A 6,000-nucleotide genomic window follows, 5' to 3' on the forward strand; every position below is an offset into this window, starting at 1 on the left:
AGGTGATAGAGTCTTCTGTTTGTCGGTAAAACTAAATGAATGTGTACCTGGTTTTGTTATTTGGCGTGGAGCACACAGTTAGGAGAGGTGAAATGACTTCTTACCCTATTTATTTTCTGTTTCATGAAACATTGCTTGTAAAGCTCTAAGTGTATTTTTCTTAATACAGCACCTAGAGCTGAGAAGCAGTTGCAAATTCCAGAGTTAAGTAATTGGATTTCTTTGAATCTTCATTTTTGGAAGGTGTGAATTTTCATCTTGTTCTGTTTCTTCATAGGTATTTTAGTGATAAATTGAAGAGGCTTCAGCAGTAGTTCCCAGCCAGATGCACTTTAAGCTGGAAGGAGAGAGTGCGTTCTTTGTGTTCACACCTGTCCTGCAGCCAAAGTGTGCTATCATATTCCTTTAGATTTTACTTAGAAAAAAATTTTTTTTTTTTTCTCCCAGCAGGACCAATCCTCACTCAAACTCTTTAAAGTTGATGGACTGTAAAGTGATCAGATTTACTTGACACTGAAAACACAAAGCCTTTGGGTTTCATTATTTGTGCTGAATTTAATGAGCCATATGAGAAAAATAAAATTAGTACCTCATCATCATGGGATGTTTAACATAAAAACAATTAGCAGCACAGGAAGATGTTCAAGCTAAGCTAATCTGAGATCCTAGCAAACTTAAGGGTTAGTTTTGTTGTTCATTGTGCTTCTCAGGGGTTGTGGACCAAAATTTGTATATGGTTAGGTCCTGGCTTTAGATCAAAACTTAGAGCATGGGCAATTAGAGAGACAAATGCTCTGTATATGTCCTCTTATGTTGACCACATCAAATGCATTTTCCTCTTCAGTTCTGATTCTCTTTATAAACTTTTAAAAGAGCAAGGTTTGCAATTAAGTAAATGAGTCACCAAGTGAAAAATACTTCATCAGCATAGCACATCTGTAGCACAAATGTGGTAAATGAGCAAAAGTCACAAAGACTGCTGACAGGGACCAGTTATTTCACTTCCATCAGAAAGGATATTAGCTTTCTTATAACAGAGTTAAGAAGAGGAAGCTTTAAACACACACACATGCATGTACATGTATGAGTTGCCATTGGTTTCATTTATCTCTGCTCTGAATTCATGTTACCTAAAACAGAAGCTTGAAGTCTAATCATTTAGTCAGATTAAATTTCTATCTAGGGGTCATCTGAGAGCACACCTATGGGCAACTTTATTCTAAAACTGAATATTTATTAGAAGTACTGTAATAAGAAATATGTTCGTGGCAGTGGTTAAACTAGAAATAGAGAAATAGATTGACTTGAAATGACCTTATTTTACTTAAGCTTGTGATGTTGCTTTATTTTACAAAAATATATTCCTTTATTTGGCTTGATAGCCTTCATTTATATGGCTCATCCTACTTGGTTGCCCCCTGTACTTCTATACCAAAATTGAATTACCTCCCCTGACTTTACTCTCTATATCAGTTATGTCCAAAAGAACTTTCTGTTGTTATAGAAATGTTCTATATCTGCACTGTTTAATAAGGTAGACAATAACTGCACACGCCTATTGAGCACTTGAAATGTGGTTAGTGCAACTAAAGAATAGAAATTTTAATTTTATTTTAGTTTAATTAATTGAATTAAACATTTAAATAGCCTCATGTGGCTGGTAGCTATTTTATTGGACAACATAGCTCTAGTTCCTTACTATTTAAAATTTTGTCCCTATACCAGTAGTGTTTCCTAGGAACTTTTAGCTATTCAGAATCTTGGACTCCAGCCTAGACATAGTGAATCTGAATCTGCAATTTAACAATACTCCGTGTAATTTGCAAATTGAGAAATACTGCTTTAGGCAATTAACTCATCCTTCAGAATTCAAGTCAAAAGTCATTCCTTTAGGTAGCCAAGACCAATTTGTAAGGAGTAGACACAGTGATGAGGATCCACAGTACTTTTAGGGTCCTTTGAAAATGTTTAAATTTATTTTAAAATCAGAAGAAAATTGTGAACATTCAGGTCAAAGGAATGAAATTATATTAACATATTCATATTTATACAAATACAGTCATAAGCTGTCATACATATATTATATATATATTCTAATATGTAAAAGAAATATGTTGGTTGCAGCAAAAGGTAGAAAGAATCAGTTAGATATGTGTGTATAATTGTATCATAAATCAATATTTTATTGATTTGGTTTCAGTGTCCCCATTAGAATGTAAGCTCCATGAAAGCAGGGTGGACTGAATAAATACCTGTGGACTGGAGGAATAAGAACTGAGAATATTGAACAAGGTCCATTGTTTAGATGTAGGATCACAGTCTGAACAGGTGCTTGTTATTGGTATTGTACAATATTCTCTTTGTTCTTCTTTTTAAACACATCTTTCTTATCAAATACCAACAAAACTCTCCCTCTATGGTCTCAGCTCATTGACTTACATTCTAACCTTGCTTTCCTTCCTCCAGCCCTTTAGCATTTTTGCTTAGGTCCTTTGCCTTGCTCTTTCAACCTCACAGGTCCCTGCCACTTGCCCTTCTTTGGTGTAGCATTACAAAATCTTTGAGTAAAAAAATATTTTACTCTTTAAAAGTAAAATAGGTACTTTTGCCCTGGAGAAGGAAATGGCAACCCACTCCAGTATTCTTTCCTGGAGAATCCTGTGGGTGGAGAAACCTGGTGGGCTGCTGTCCATAGGGTCGCACGGAGTCGGATACAACTGAAGCGACTTAGCAGCAGCAGGTACTTTTGGGGTGGTGGTGGTAGAAAAAGGTGGTTGGAGGAGGAGGTGAAAAGGGAGAAAACTGAGTTGGCAACTGCAGGGTTTACTTTGGTGGGCAGGGTGAAGGAAGGTATTTTTGTGAACATTATAACACTCTCATGTTTATACTTATTATTTCATCAAAGAAGAGTTGTGTTTTCAAGATGTCTACAACTTACTAACAGCAGCTAAAAGTTATGTGAATAAAAAAATAACAATACTTAAAAAACTGATAATTTTCTATTAGTCTGCTTAGCTGTATGTTTTAGTTATCTGTTGCTGTATAGCAAATTACCCCAAAATCTAACAGCTGAAAAGAACAAAAATTTATTATCTCATAGTTTTTGTGAAGCAGAGATCTAGCTGTGTCTTACGTTGCTATTGGCAGGAGTCAGTTCCTCACAGGTTACTGGACTGAGTTCCTTGACTCCTGGGTGTTTCCAAGAGCAGCTCATGCCAGCTGGCTCCCTTTGGAGCATGTGAGTCATAGAGTCAGGTAGAATGTGCAAGATAAAAGTCACATCTTTTTGAATCTAGTCTCATGAATGACACCTCTTACTCTCATCTTATTCTATTTGTTAGAAACAAGCCACAAGATGTAGCCCTAAATTTAGGGTAGGGGATTATACTAGAGATGAGGATCATAATGAGAGCCATCTTAGAGGATACTAACCAAACTGTAGTTGCCACTCAGTAAGTACATTTGGAACAAATAAGTATATTGAGAGAGGCACAGATAGAGGGTAGGTATATTGAGTGAAGGAAAGTCTCTTGAGAGAAGATACTTTAGTTGGACTTAATTGGTGAGTAAGATTAGATTATGTAGAAGTGAATAAAGTGTGTTTATAGTAAAGAATTAGCACCAGTGAGAACCTGTAGGAAAGAATGCAAGAGACAGGAAGACTGTTAGATTGCCTATTTCTTTAAAGGTGTTTTATGTACACCATAAAGACTTCTATTATATGTTAAAGTAATGAAGTTTTGTTCTTGGTCAGTGGTATCTGGTCATCTTGGGTAGCTATTAAAAATAAATAAGAGATACTAAATAAAAGATATTTATTTCTCACTGTTACAGAAGCTGGTAAGTCTGAGGTCAGGGTGCCAGCGTGGGTCAGGTTCTGATGACGATCCTCTTCCTGGCTTAAAGACGACTGGCTCCTTGTTGTATCCTCACACAGGGGAGAGAGGGAGGAAGAGAGAGAGAGTGAGCGCTCTCTGGTCTCCTCTTATAAGGACACCAATTCCATCATGAGGACTACATCCTAAGACTTCATCTAAACCTAATTATCCTCCCAAAACTCCACTTCCTAATCCCTTAGGGATTAGGCCTTCATCATATGACTTTTGGGAGGATATATTCAGACCCCAAAATGGCCTTGTTCAGAATTTGTGCAAAAAAAAAAGCAAAAAAACCTTGAATTCATTAAGAGTTAAACTACGGTTAAGAGGTTCTCCTAATCCAAAGATTTTTAAAGGCAGGGGTGATTGTGTTCATTTAGTCAGCTTCCTCCAATTTTGAAAACCACCCATACTCACCCTTTATCTCTTTCTCTTCTGCTTTGGTTAACATACTTGCCTTACAGCCATCAAACTTTTCAAACCAGGCTGAAAGTATTCACAAATTGGATTGCTTTAGAAGTCCAAAAGTAAAAGGCACAAGTAATTCATGGTGACAAAAAGTTTTGAGCTGAACAATAAATAATAGGATTAAGTAGCAAGGATAGTTTTGGTTTTGGTTTCCAACCAGAAGAAACCTCTTCCTAGAAGATGGCCTAAGCCTGGAAGAAAACACTAAGCGTTAGGCTTATACTTGGAAGGCCAGTAATACATTTCAAGTAAAAAAGGAACAGAATCTTAAGAGTGGTTTTCACATCTCTTTGTCTTTTCCTCTTGTCAGTGACAGTATGGGTGCAATAAGAGAAGAGGTATATTTATCTAAGTGGAAACAAATGTATCTGTAGTAAAGAAATCTAAAGTATATGCATTTGGTTAAAAATAAAATAATGTACATTGATTCCTTGAAAAAAATTATTCAATGTGGTATGTATCAGGTGAGTTCCTGAATTAAATATAAATGTTTCAAAATCTATGGCTATATTTTAAGTTGCTTGTCTTTGGATAATAGAGAGGAAGAATAATTGAGAATAATAATTAAGAATTGTTTTATCTTTTCCATTTATAACGTTTTTAAAAAGAATCATTCACTTTTATTTAAAATTCTTGGCAAATTTCAAAGTAGTACTTTGACTTGTCTATTAATACAATATGGAAAGGTCTGAAATTTTAACTTTTAATAATGTTTTGACATTTTTGTTCATTTTACTATTCAGTCTATTGCTTTAATACCATCAGAAAATGGGGGGAGAAATCTAAGAATATTAAATGACTGCAAAGGAAAGGCATTCTTAAATGATCTGTTGTCATAAGCTATAAAAATAACATTTCCTTAAAGGTGCATTGCTGGCACTATGTGTATTGGAGTCTGTAGGGGCACGTGGGGAGGTGGGTGTGGAGATTATGGGGGTATAGATGACAGTGGGATGGAGGAGGGTTGTTTTAATGCTAATCTTTAGTGTTATATTATCCTGAATGAGGGTTTATCTTCTTTCTTCCCTCCTTCTCTTCCCCTTTTTTCCCTCTTTCCCTTCCTTCCTTCCTTAAATGAAGAACTCAGTTTCTTATAAATTTGAGAACAAGACATAGATAAATGTGGAATTGGAATGCATGCATGCATGGTTGGATGAAGAGGCTAATAGTTTCAATAATAGCTAGTATTGGAATTAGTGGGGTTGGTGTTCCTTGTGGTAAGAAGTGGGCAAGTGATGCTTTAGTTTTGTTGCGAAAGCCTGTAATTACAGCCCCTGCTCATAGAATCCTAAAGTCCATCTAGAGTCTGCTTCCAGGCCTTTCTAAAAAAGCATTATTTTTTACATGTAGAGGCCCTTTGCAATATCTATAATGTATAAAATATTAAGCATAAGTAAAATCGATGTATTACATTTTTTTTCTATTTTGACAAGTGATAGTCAAAAGTGATAGGGCAGAAAAATTCAGAGGCAGCTTTCTGTATCTTGTACAAAAATGGCCAATAATAGCTGATCAGTTATTCCCACATACTATTTTCTTATGTTAGATCTAGAGACCTATTTGATGTGCTCTCTTTTTTCTCCAATGCTCTGAGCTACATTTCTTCTCTTAATGAACCATTTGAACTTCTGGAGTCAATCAGTATAAGAATCAT

The sequence above is a fragment of the Oryx dammah genome, unplaced genomic scaffold (assembly GCF_014754425.2).
Source record: "Oryx dammah isolate SB20612 unplaced genomic scaffold, SCBI_Odam_1.1 HiC_scaffold_1, whole genome shotgun sequence".
NCBI classification, from domain to species: domain Eukaryota; kingdom Metazoa; phylum Chordata; class Mammalia; order Artiodactyla; family Bovidae; genus Oryx; species Oryx dammah.